Source organism: Cyprinodon tularosa, unplaced genomic scaffold (assembly GCF_016077235.1).
Source record: "Cyprinodon tularosa strain WSP-4 unplaced genomic scaffold, ASM1607723v1 ctg518, whole genome shotgun sequence".
Classification (NCBI taxonomy): Eukaryota; Metazoa; Chordata; class Actinopteri; order Cyprinodontiformes; family Cyprinodontidae; genus Cyprinodon; species Cyprinodon tularosa.
In genome coordinates, this window is record NW_024039250.1 from 390,399 (window position 1) to 404,297 (window position 13,899).

The following is a 13,899-nucleotide window of genomic DNA, read 5'->3' on the forward strand; positions in this document are numbered from 1 at the left end:
TAATACCTCTCAATCATATACATTTTATTTCTTTCTGCTACAATTTGGTTCAATGATTATTGAAGGAAGACTTATGAGTTATGTAAATCAGAGATGATTGATGAAACAAGATCTTATGGCTGCTAAAAAAGGCGGAGTTTCCTGGAAGGAGGTGAAGATTATGGATGATTATGGAGAAGACAAGAAAGTATCTTGGTATGAGTTCTCCAATAATCTCTGGGAGCGAGGAGGCAGAGTTCTTCAATACAGGAACAATTTGGGATGTTTTTTCAGGTTTCCTGAAAAATGGCGGACTTTCAAAGAATGCAGGAGCAGAACAAGTGGAGGCCTGATTGCCACTCATGGAGTAAAAAAATCTGACATCTGAACTCAGGGGAGCTGCTCCTTTTTCAGCTCCTCCTGATTGGCTTGACGAGCTCCAGCTGTCAGGACACACCTGCCGTCCCACCTTCAATCAGAGGAGGTAGAGGCACCCACCCCCACCAACCTGAAATCAGTCAGCATCAGTGATGGATGCTTTTCACTGAGTGTCTCCTTTAATCAACCAATAGGAACTTGCTTTTGGTCACTATATTACATTCACTGTAAGGTATACAGTTTTTCTATCTGCTTTAATCATTAAGCTTTACTGAGATATTGGTTCACTGTTTATATAAAAAATGAACTATTCTGCAACCTAATGGCAGAACCGACTTAATCAGTTTGTTCATCAGCTAGGTCAAAGGTCAGGTCTTGTGTGGGAAAATGAAAAATCTTTGCAGGGGTTTGATTTATATTTATCTCCTGATGATTTCATCTGAACAATACGGAAGAGAATTAGCTGATTTTAAAAATTTATTTCAGTATAATATGAGGAAAAGTCAGAATTATGGCTTTAATCTCAGAATTCTGACTAAATTCTGACAGCTAATAAACATGTTAGCATCAAGCTATAGCCATGTCTGTTTTAAAGACTAAACTAGCTCTCTTGATTTAATCACCTTCTGTTTTTCCATTAAGGGGGTCATAGAATGCAAAAACTGAGTTTCCATTGTCATAGATGAATAACGATAGTTCAGTGGCTGAAATGGAAGTACAGAGAAGCTCAAACGCCATCAACTCCTCCTTTCTCTGCAAATCTCACAATTCTAAACTTCCACCATGAAACGGGTGAATCCAAACGAAACACAGAGTTGACGTAAACCCACTGGTTCACTGCCCAAGAACATGAATAGAGGTACAGTAGATGGAAGAAACCAGTTTAGCTGTTTAGCCTACAGTTGGGTTTACTTCTACAAGAATTACAAAGCAGGCAGTTTCTCTTTTGAAAATGAGGCAGAACCACGGGCGGAAATGCCGTGTCACTTACTGGATTGGACTAGCCTCGTGAGACCATCCTGATCTCGCGAGCTTTCAAGGTTTCACTCGCAGATCAGTCTGGAGACTCTCCGTTAAAGAAAATTTGGAGCCGTTCACCAAACGAACGTCCAATCAGCGTTGGCTTTGAGGCGGGTTGAGGTGTGACGCAACGAGAAGCGCCACAGTTCAGTCTAAAGAACATGGCGGCTTCAGCCGATGAAACTAGCGTTAGCGTGGCTATCGAGCAAGTTTTATGGGAATTACAGAGTATTTCTTGACTGAAAGAAGAGCAAAACACTGCTCTGGAGGCTTTTCTCAAAGGAAAAGATGTTTTTGCTCTTCTCCCGACTGGTTTCGACAAGAGTAGCCTGGCTTGTGGTTGTGTTTTCGTCGTCGCTCTGTTAGTACGTCATATGCTTCGTTGATCTGATTGGTTTATTTGGCCCGTCTATCACCAACATAGGCCAATCAGCTAACCAGTATTTTCGCCCCTTCCCAAAATTACTTCAACGGAAGGTTTCCAGATGGATATGCGGAGCAAATCCATCTGGCGGAGTCAGGTTAGGATTGGACCGGACCGGGCATTCGAACTGAGCCATCAGCTGCAGGGCTGGTCCGAATTCGACCCAGTGACAGTATGCCAGTATGCTGGGTCAGGTTCGGTCGCTCCATCCCCCGCTGGCTCCCTGCACCAGACCAGCCCGGGAGCACTATAGTCGACCAAAATCCCGGACGATTTTTCAGGTATGAAAAGTAGGACGTCTGGTCCCCCTACCATATCAACAATGTGAGGTTTCAGTGAGTGAGTGCTTGTTGATATGATGCGTCTTTGCTCAGCAGCTTTGCTCGTTGTAAACAAATCAATCAGATCACAACTCATCTAAATATTTATGATCAAACCATAAAAGGAAGAAAACCTGTCGTTTCATTCTAGGGCTTTTAACCAGGCTACATTAGGGCTCATAGAACAGCTAATATGCCATTTTCAGCCCAACCAATGTTACACACCCTATTAGAGACCTGAAGGACCAGAACCAGATACCCTGTAGCCTATACCCTATATATACCCTATATTCTATCACCCCTTCAATGAAACAGCATCACCCGGGACCCCTAAGGCACGTAAAAAGTCGCCTAATTCCATCATTTTCCACCAATGTGTTAGTGGCCCTCCCTAACAACTCACTTCTTTGTCAGTGAAGCTGAGTGCTCCACATCTCTGCCTTCATGGTGCCCATCTACATTAAGATCCACAATTCTGAGATTAAAGTCAGAATTCTGATTTTTTTTCTCATATTATACTGAAATAGAATTTAAAAATCAGTTAACATTGTTTTATTTATTTTTTCAATGGTCCTAATCCTCTTCCATAGAAGGAGGTGACAGCTTTAAATTGACAGTTTGTGTTTTCTCAATGTTTCACTTTTTGTTTCATACCAAATTTGTACATATTGTACACATACTGCGCTGGTTTGTTATCTAACGCTGAAAGTAATAGGGATTCTGTCCTGGTTATTTTGCCCTTTCTTCAGCTGGTCTTTAGTGGCCTCTAGTGGCCATGAAGAAAGATGCGGCCTAAGATTCTTGTTAAAATTATATTTTTCAGGTAATCAGCATTTTCAGAGTCAGAAACCTGACTGATTATTGGTACAAGCCTTTAATTTCCAGTTAAATTTCCTTATGTTAAGCTGGATTTGAAACGTGAAAGTTGAATATCGTGAAAGTAGAAATTATGACTTTGTATTTCATAATTATGACTTTCTATTTGGCAATTGTTTTTTTACTTTTATATGGCGAAAATGGGATTCCATAGATATTTCTACAGCCAGAGAAGCCGGGGACTTCACTACTGTCAAACTGGACTCACCTTTGAGAAAAAAAACTGACCAATCAGGGAGCTTTTATGAGTCGACTGGCCAATCACGACATAGCAAATCACGGAACTGAAACGGTTCACATCCCTAGTGCTAATCAGTGGGTAAATTAATGAAATGAAATTAATTATTTCGGCTAATTAACACATAAACGGGATAAAACGTTATTCATAGTTGTTTAAACTTAACGTTAAAAACATTAGAAAGTAGAAAAATTGATTAGGATCCCGTGTTTGGGAAAAAAAAACACAAAACAATTTAATTGGAATTTTAATCCCATCCAATTAAAAAACACCACCAATGATAGATTGAGGGGGTGTGAGCGGGAATTTATTTGGGTTAATGTTTCGGTACTTTTAAATAATAAATTTAAAAAAATGACAGGAAAATGAGCCAGACTGTGTAGCCTGGCTCATGTTTTCTTCCCCTCAGGAGGCTCTTCTTCCCAGCCTCCTTTGTTCATCCAGCCGGTGGGTTGAGTCAGACAGGGGCAGCTGAGCTGCAGCAAAAAAAAAAAAAAAAAAAAAAAAAACATCATGGGGGGACCATAGACACTATATAAGAGTAGACCCCGCATTGACTGCAGCGGCGCAGGAATTATGGCCGCCATCTTGGGGAGGTCGAACTGCTACTCTAACCAGCTGGTTTAACCAGAACAGAAGGATGCCTTTGTGTTACTTTGTGTAGTAATCAGAGCTTTGTAAGACATTACTGAATAAACAGCATGTATGTATACACACTATATATATATATATATATATATATATATATATATATATGTGTGTATATATATATATGTGTATATATACATACATATACACAGATGTGTGTGTGTGTATATGGAGAGAGGGAGATATGCACATATATATGTGTATACCTTTATAAATGTTTGTTTATATAGTAATAACAAAATATATAAAAATGTATGAGTGGCTGTGCTTTGCAACATACATACACCCTATTACTTTTAGGAAACAGAAATGTTTCATAGGGGGGGCCAGTTGGGCCACTAAAAATCTTGGGTTGGCTACTGAAACTAAAAGCCATAATTTCAGGTTTTGAATCTACCATTGTGGTAAACCTGCCAGTAGAAATCATAACAGCTTCAGTAAAGACCTCCTCAGACCTCTGATTATTGTGTGATTTTTAACATTAATCACTGGCTGAATGGGATGAAATGCTAAACTGATGCTAATACAATTTACACTGGGGAGTGGGGTGGCACTACTGCTCTTAACCCCACTGAGAATATTTAAAGTCGTAGGGAAGCAGCTGTTCTAGCCGTTGCATTTCCGAATTCTCCCCAGTGTTTCCCGACTTTACACGAGTGAATAAAGTGAATGTGATTGGTAGATTATCAAGGGGGCGGGATTGTTGTGGCGGAAGGTTGGCAAGCTAGTTTGGTTGTGGCTGGTTTGTTGGAATCATCTTGCTAACCAGTTAGCAACTTAGTGCTAGCAGGTTCCCAATGGGAAATTCCATTGGGACCAAGTAGCACTAAATTGGTGACTTAGAAACGACGCTGTCAAGGAACGCTATGGACAGAGGAAACATGCAAGAGGAGGAGAGTTTAGTGTCGGAGGTCGTGGATGAGTCTCCTCCGTCATCCATTTTTTATTTAGAGGAGGAAAGCGGGGACGAAGATGTTGTGGAAGAGGACGCCAGGGCGGCAGAAGCTTGGTTTGGTGTAGAAGGCTTCCAGCCGTACATGTTTGAGCCCTTGCCTCGCAACGCTGCCAGTTCTGTTAGCTCTACGCCTGCCGAAGACACAGACGTCCATCCCCGTGAACTAGTGATGTTATGAGATGAGCCGAGGCTTCGAGGCGGGTGTCGAGTAATGGAGGGGGCGTTTCCACGAAGCGCGTGTCGAGGCGTGATTCATTTAGAGGAGGGGCCAAAATTGATGACGTCCGAGGCCTCGTTACCGTGATACCACGTGACCGCTTCGGGAAGTGGTTCAGAATGCGCAAGAATTTTGAAAGGCATCTAAACAGCTTCAGTGTTCGGTGAAGATGTGGGAGTTTGGAGGAGAGCTGCTGTCAGCTGGATAAAGTTTGGATAGATTCTAATAATAGATTGGTTGGAAAAACAACCATCTAGTTGCTAATTTGGTTGGAATAAACAATGTAATTATCAAAATTTGACCAAGCCACCGGACAAAGCCCGCGTTAACACGTCAGTGTTAACAAGTATTTTCTCCTAGGAATGATCAGCTACATAGGTGGCGTCAGCTGTAAAAGTCACACTCCCACTTTAGAGGTTGGTGGTACAAGTCCTGTCTTTGACTTTTAAAAATTTTGATTACACTTAATTATTTTGGCTGATGAGACTAATTTGCATTTTTTTGCCCAAGTAAAAATATAGATTGGGTAAATTAGGTCGGTTTAGCCAAAAGATTGGTTGAACACAACTTCCAACCTGATTAAAACCAAAAATAGTGGAAAAACTATCATGTTTGAATAAAAATGACTAACACCTTTCATTTCACTCATCATTACCCAATTTGCACAAACACTGTCACTGTCTGCTTGAGTTTATTTCACTAAAATGGCAGAAGAACGGTGCACCTTAAATTATTGTTCTAAGAAATTTTACACTTAAAAAAACTTACAAAAGATTTTATTATACACACCAACCATTAATAATTTCAAGGGAACTTAAAAAGGGAAAAAAGAAAAACAGTTGCAAAAAAACAAAATCACAGATTTTATTACAAACTGTAGTTCTGCACTCCACCAGTAGGTGGTGACATGTTCACATGAAGCCTCATGAACTGTGGGGATCGTTGAAACAATTTGGCCAAACGGTTCAATGCCTCATGAGGCCTCATCTCACCATCACTACCGTGAACACTGGGACGCAACACAATGGGAAAGGAAATGATTCTGATTTCAACCGTTGCGTATATTAGCTGCGACACATGAATCAACATTTGATTGACAGATGACCGTTGATATATGATTGGTCGAATTTAGGTGTTCAGGCTGACGTAGAACTAACTGGCCTGCAGAAGATAATGGGGGAAAAAACCCCCCACAGATTTTAAGACAGGAATTTTTTTTTTAAACAGAAATTATCTAACTTTTGGGACAATATGGTCTGATAAAGAGCACATTTATATACATGTTTAAGCCATAATGATTTGACTTTTAAATATGACTTCCCTATGACTTCAAATGCACTGAAACATTTGTTTGTTTTCAGCAAAAAAAAAAAAGTAATATTAAGATCAATACTCGGCGAGTTAATAGTGGATTGAAATCGATTCTGACCCTGCATTACATTACAATGACTGGAGCTATCGACCGCCCCAAGATGGCGCCACCAAGTCCCGTCAGCGCCCATAGGTAAAGCTGTCGATGCGGGCTCTACTCTTATATTATGTCTACAGGGGGGCGAGGATTAAAGAAAATCGAGCAAAAAAGAAAGGAAGTTGTTAGAAGTTTCTCCAAACGGACCCCCTCCTTTAGCAACTAGCACCCCGGAATGAAGCGGCGGCTCGCGGCTGCTAACCCCACACCGCCTCCATCCTCTCCCCACATCCACGCAGACTCTCCCTCTCAGCTCCTTTAAGCTCAGCATCCATATTTGCATCCCAGGGAGTGGCCAACACTCCTCCTCCTCCTCCGCCGGTAAGGACCCAGAAGTTAGCGGCTAATCGCAGACCTTCTCGGACGCCGTATTTCCACCCAGGAAGGTGAGGCTCATCCTGCATGTTTGGCTCATTTCGGGCTTTTTTCCTCCTCATGTTGTTTTAGTGTCAGGCTGGAGGTGAAGGCGGAGAGGAGCCGCTGCAGGAGCCGCAGGAGCTACAACAATAGATCAAACTGCTAACGACGCTCCCTGAACAGACCATAGATCCAGGCCTTCTAGATTATTCAGCATTTATTAAACCTCAGAATAAACATTATCGATCAGATGCGTTCAATGGATCTAATCTAAAGCTTAAAAAGGAGACCCCCCCCCTTCCAGCGATTAAAGATGACTAAACAGGATCAATGAATAAAAACGCGTTGATTTCTTGTTTTTTCGTGATGCAGATGCTTTATTTCAGGTTCTAACCGCTCTATATCCTCCCATTTTGTAGAGCAATGCTCCACTTGGCACCAGCCTGCACTGGATTCAGGCACATTTAAAGGAAAAGTCCTTTTATGGATCAACCTTCTGAAAGAACCTTAAATCTGAAATGATTCCATCCTGTTCAATAAATGATCAGTGTTTTTAATTCACAGTAATTTTCATGTGAATGTGCTTTACTGGAGGCATCCATGTTTGTCAAAGAACACTACTGCCACCTACTGGTTAGTGACATTGTCACGGTGCGGTATCGGCTGTTGATCAAGTCCCAGTGCTGTCTGTATCTGGTGTTTGTCACAACGCGCTATTATCCAAGTCATCCTGAAAACATTCTTCTTCCAAATGTCGGCTACATATTACGGGTTTTTTCTCTGGCCAGAAGTTCGATGGCAAATCCTCCCTCTTCAAGTTGGCGATCCAACGACCAACCCGTCCGTGGAGGATCAGGAATCAGAAAGGTGGAATAACTCTTTGTTTCACTTTTCCCCGATGTATTCCAGCATCCAGCTGCCATGCACGTGGGCATTGTCAGTTTCACTATAGCTCTGGTGAATTTCAATGGTGAAGTCCTCTGGAAATCTTCAATAATTGTTGTTGATTGCAGATGTGTCTAGTAGTTCCCATTGATTTTGCTTGTAAAGCGGGGAGAATGGCGCTAGGCTTACCGCACCGTGACGTCACTGCTGGAAGATGGCAGGAGGGAGGGGCTACTATATTTGGGCAAAAATGGCCGCTCCCAGACTCTGGGATCACAATGAAAAACATTTTTGTTCTTTTACTGATTAAAACTAAATTCATTAAATCACTGCGAACGCATTAGTTTTATTCATAAATAATGATCCATTGATGATTCGTTGCTGACCGGACTTTTCCTTTAAAGTGTCTTTGAGGGGCTGCAGACTGAGCCAATACTTTTCAGTAGAATAGAAACTAGATGTGTAATATTTTGTATTTGATGGAGACCCAACATCTGGGAGAACTGTGGCAGTGTCATGATACGGAGGTATAAGTTTATAAAGAACTTAAACTGAGACAGGAAGAGGGAAACAAAACATGGGAGGAGGAAGGAGATGAGTTATAAATAAGAAAATCCAGTAAGGAATGAGAGAAAAAGACAAGCTTTGAAAACCAGGAATATAATAAATGACAGAAAACATTAGAAGAAGAAACACAATCAGGCATAAATGAGAAACACCAGATATATCACTAAAAACTAATAAGCAAAAAACTAACAAAGGATTTAAAACTAAGTAATGAACCAAATGCAGAACTACATTCACAAACAACAACAACAATAATCAGGAAACAAACTACTGAAAACCAGCATCTGAAATGCTTTATGTCGCTTTCACCATCTTTCACCATGTAAGACATCATGTTCAGGATGAAGAGCCGCTGCATGTTTGTCTTCTGCTGGACTCTTGAAGCGATGATGAAGATCCACTGAGCCGTGCATCTCTGCAGCTCCTCCAGAGGTAGTTTTAGGTATGAATAATGATCCATTGATTATTCCTTGCTGACCGGACTTTTCATTTAAAGGTCTGCTGAGAGTTTTTTTTTGCGTGACATTAAAAGAAGTATGAAGAAAATTTACAGATTTCTTTATTATTTTTTGAAAAATGACCTAAATATGTGTTTTAAAGCACATAAGGACTTGAGATGCAGATGTTAGAGAGTAAACTTTGATAAAATACCTTAAATCGGTCTCAATTTTTACAAATCACAATCAGCTTGATTTTGTGGTGGGCTGCTTCAAAACTCTTTGCAACAGTTTGAAGAGATGAACTTATGGCTGTTCTTCTTAGCTTTAATAACCGAGGGGGGGGGGTGTGGGGGGGTAGGGGGTTGACCATTAGGCAAAACTAGGCAGTGGCCCCAAGTTCCTGAGGGCCCCATAAACTCTGTTTAAATGTATGGTTAATCCAATTATTCCTTATTTGTGCACATTATGTTTTTGATAAAAATCCTTTTGCTAAAATGCCATCAGAGCGCTGATAATATTAAGCAAACTTTTACAGTTGCCTTTTGTATCTATGCTTCTTTTTCTACGTCTGCTTCTGTCTCCTTGAACCCCAGTCGGCCTCGGCAGATGGCCGCTCACACTGAGCCTGGTTCTGCTGGAGGTTTCTTCCTGTTCAAAGGGAGTTTTTCCTCTCCACTGTCGCTACAAGCATGCTTAGTGTGAGGGATTGCTGAAGAGTCAATGAGTCGATGCAATCAGCTGGTTTTCCTTAGATAGAAAACTTTGAATCAATCTGACTGGATGATCTGGTGAACTGGAAAGTTCACCCAGAATGCTTTGCTCTCGGCCCAAAGCATTCTGGGATATATCTGCCTCTTCTAAGGCCTTTCTTTTCTTCTTATTCACTTCGTAGACACTTTTTCTCTTCTGACCCTCGGCCATTTTCAAAGAACGTTGAGCTTCAATGACTGAATAGATATACACCTGAAAGTGCGCAGAAAAAGATAGCTAACGATGAGCGCGTAGGACGGCCTTACGTAAACATACCACCAGAATGATTGACAGTTAGGAGGACCACTGTAGTGGGAAAAAGTATTCAACTATTTGCTCCGGTTAAATAAACGTAGATCGATGGATTTCACTCAGTTGGCACTTTATTAGTACATCTTTGCAAAGAGAGAACAGTTCATCGTACCTTATTGCACGGTAATCAGCCCTGTTCTGCCTGGGCAGCGTTCGTTCCTCCTTACTTACAATCATGGAAAGTAGTCAGAGTCAAAACAAATTACAGACACTCTGATTAAACAGTAACATGTTATGAATAAACCTGGAGAAAGAATCTGGTTTGTTATGGGAAGAAGTTATGTCTGGTCTACAAACAGCAGGGGAATTGTGTGGCCTTGCAGGTAAAATAGACTGATTTAAAACTTTTATAGTGACTAAATAGGACAAATCAATATATGAAATAAATAAACAAAATTTTCAGACCATCATCACTTATTTAGATAATCCAGCCAGAAATAATAGATTGTCCTCTGTGCCTTTAAGCTATTTCTGCAATGTGGAGTAGGTATTGCTTTGCATGTTTCATACCTCTTAAAGACAGCAACATTCGTCATCATTATAACCTCACAGTTGAATGTTTTTCACTTCTATTGAGAGGCTGACACAAAGTAGTGTCTGAGACAGAAAGATGATGCAATGTTTTCAATTAGGGCTGCAAACTAATGATTTTTTGCAAATCGATTAATCTGTTGCTTATTTTTTCGGTTAATCGATTAATAATCTGATAGCATAAAGGAAGAAGTTTCATTAAGTTAAACCAGGTGAGACTAAAGCTTTTCCACTGGAGGAGTTCTGGATAGAGTTTTTTTAATCTAAAATGCTAAATGTTTAGATATTTTTTTACAATATATTAGGGATGCACGACATAATCGGCCCCCTATCGGTATCTGCCTTAAAACTGAATATCGGACATCGGCCACCCCACCGATATTTAACCCGATATTTGATCAGCTTCTGAGTTTCTAAAGTCTAAAAAAATAAAAATAAAAAATACTACTTCTTCTTCCTCAAAAACTTCTTTTTTACAGACTTAAAAACTTCTAAAGACGAGGGAAAAAATATTGATCCATTAAAATATCCCAATATCTTCATATGCTGATATATTGCCATTTAAAAACACCATATCAATCTCTTTTACTAATGAAATATTGCTATATGTCATCGTTATGCTATGAAATCCCCCGAAAATTCACCAAATGTTGCCATATTTTTATATGTTGATATATTGACGCGGTATCGATCTATTTTACTAACAAAATGTCACAAGAATTTGCAAAATATCACGAGAGTTTGTAACAGAACGATGAAATTTCACCAGATTTTGAAAGTAAAATAGATTAGAATAGAATTTCAATGACTACTTATTTTTGTCCAGCTTTAACATCGGTATCGATATCGGTTATCGGCTACATGAGTTTTAAAATATCGGCATATCGGATATCGGCCAAAATCCCAATATCGCGCATCCCTAAATATATTGGTATAATTGCTGCTCTAAGTGGGTCGCTCTGTCAGCTAAAGCCACATTTCAGACGATTTATCGATTACCAAATTAGTTGAGGATTATTTCCATAATGTTTTTGTTTCTGCTCAGTCAGTTAGAAAGCATCTGGGTTTAATATGTCTTGATCTAAGCCAGGCTTTCCTGCAGCGTTACCATGTCTTCCCCCTCCATGAATTGTAGCTTAACTTTTCTGTCACACATTGTGTTTTTTATGTATGCAAAAAAAACAACAACGACAAAATAAAACCCTAGAATTTTGTTCTCATCTGACCAGAACACCTCCTCCTTCCATGCACTGTTCCTGCTGTCTTGTCTGCTCCTTATGATTATTATTATCGTTCACTGAGGTTCTCAGCTGGATTTAGACCCTTTTGTTTGATTTCTGGAGATAATCGCTTGTGCTGATGTTTAATTTAAGGGTATCGGGGTAAAGGAGTGTGGAGGAAACCACACTACTCAGATTTATCCACGCGATGTACTGCTTAGATGTATAAATATCACGATATATTACCGTTTGTGGTTGTCAAATGTCGCAATATCTGAAATAAATTAAAGGGATTTGAGTCATTTATATTTTAAGGAACTTTATATTATCTGATAAGTTCATCAGACCCCACATAAAAAGCTCATTTCATGTAGAAACCTAGAAATAAACAGCTACCTGGAAATATTCAAAGGCTGTTTTCTGATAGAATTACAGAGAAAATCTTCACTTCAGATCCACCATGAAGAGAAAATACTTTTCAGGCAGTGGTGTGAAGGTCTGTATGGAGTTAAATTGCTCCCAAAATTCACAAATACACACATGTGATTCAAACATGAGCAGGAAAAGATCCAAACACACGCAGCATGATTGACGCAGCCTCAGTAGGCTGCTGTCACCGAGTTCATCCTAACCATAAAGTCATTCCTTTCTCCCCGCAGAATTTATTAAGCTATTTATGTGTAATCGGAAAATTATTTCAGTAGTTCTTCATGTGCTGTAAACTAAATAAATAAAAATACTGAGATAGAACTGAGATAAAAGCTCAGCTAGGAAGTCTACCTAAAGTGTCACTTCCTGTAATGTGTGGTTTTACCTGTAAAGGCATTCATTTACTTTTTCCACATGTTGCTCATATTAAACAAACTAAAAACAAATAAATCTCATAAATAAATAAATAAATATTTAATTCTCTGTAGAAATACTGATCATTCTTTAATAAGATCCTCATCTAACGGACATGCAATGTTTGTTTTTAAACCTAATGTGTATAACGCAACTAGTGAAGGATTTTTTTTTTTGTTTGTTGTTTTATGCACAAACTATGACAAAAACCTGAATAAATCGCGAAATCAAACAGCGTGCTTGGATGTAAGGAGAGCAGAGACGGAGGAAACTCTATTTAATGCGTATTCCTAAAGGTATGCTGGCCTGACGCCGTATGCTGAGCTGACAGAACAGGAGCGGAGCAAATAGTCTTCCCATGTGGAGTCCTTTCTTATGATTGGCTAATATAAGGGAGCTCTGTGATTGGTTGCAGACCTTCCCCTGTATAAAAAATGCATTTGTGTATCGAGGCACATCAAGAGAGCCCACACGATTCCCACACACAATTTAATTTATCATTGTTTATGGAGCAGACATACTTTGGTGAATCATGTGCTGTGTGTGAATGGTGCTGTGTGTGTGTGGATCTTGTACAGTCATGTATGAATCACATCCATGTATTTGTAAAAATTGAGACCGATTTAGCTCCATAGTCTGGATTAAATGAGGAGTACTGTACTGTACTGTGATGAGGAGGGGAGGGGGAGTCGCTGTGGGGTGCGGCGTGGGACCGGTGGGGGGAGCGGGTGGAGGGACTCGGGTGTTGGGCTGTCGCAATGATGATTGGGTGTAAATGTGGATTTTGGCCTGATGTGTTTGTGTAGGTATGTAAATATAGAAATATTTATGTATATATGCATATAATTGTGTATATATCTGTAGAATATTGAAAAAAAACTAGTTTAACAGGAAGGTTACTCTTCTTTAAGTTCATTTAAGTGCAATTAGAGGGAGGGGGGGTATGAATAATAAGTTTTTCTTTTTCATACCCCTTTTTAGGCAGTTACTATTAATGCAATAATTTCTCTGGCTGTTTATACCAACAGATTTATTTGGTGGAGGGTTTTGTTTCTATTTCTGTTCAGGTGAATTTAGTTAGTTTGGAAATTGGTGTTTGGTGTGGTTGGTTGATGTTAACTAGTCTCTTTCTGTTTATTTGGTGGATTCATTTATTGTTGTTTGTTAAATTGTCGGAAATAATTTCCTATTTATTCCTTCATCCATTCAAACTGCTCTCTGTTAGAATCTGTAACCTAAGAACTCGTTAACTTAGGGTTGTTTTTTGGTTTTGTTTTTTTCTGGGTGATCGTGTCTCAAGTAATGAACAAAGAATTGTCTAAAAAAAAATGTTTTTTTTTTTCAAATTCCACACAAATCCTGAGAGAAATTGTACAACCAGGCGACTGTAGAAACATTACAATCAGGATTTGTACTAAAAAGGAGAAAAACATTCTGCATTATGTGTAAATGTATTAATATTCCTAGAATT

The 13,899-nt window shown here is 39.6% G+C and overlaps 1 protein-coding gene across 2 annotated transcripts in view; it reads left to right on the forward strand.

Moving 5' to 3' along the window:
* The first annotated feature begins 6,615 nt into the window (after positions 1–6,615).
* clip2 (CAP-GLY domain containing linker protein 2) overlaps positions 6,616–13,899 on the forward strand; it is a 73,981-nt gene continuing 66,697 nt past the window's right edge. Inside the window, exon 1 of one of the 2 annotated variants that reach the window (XM_038303702.1) lies at positions 6,616–6,909. The gene's annotated coding sequence lies outside the window, so the exon portion shown is untranslated. The remainder of the gene's footprint in view (positions 6,910–13,899) is intronic. The other variant, XM_038303703.1, reaches the window with a different exon arrangement.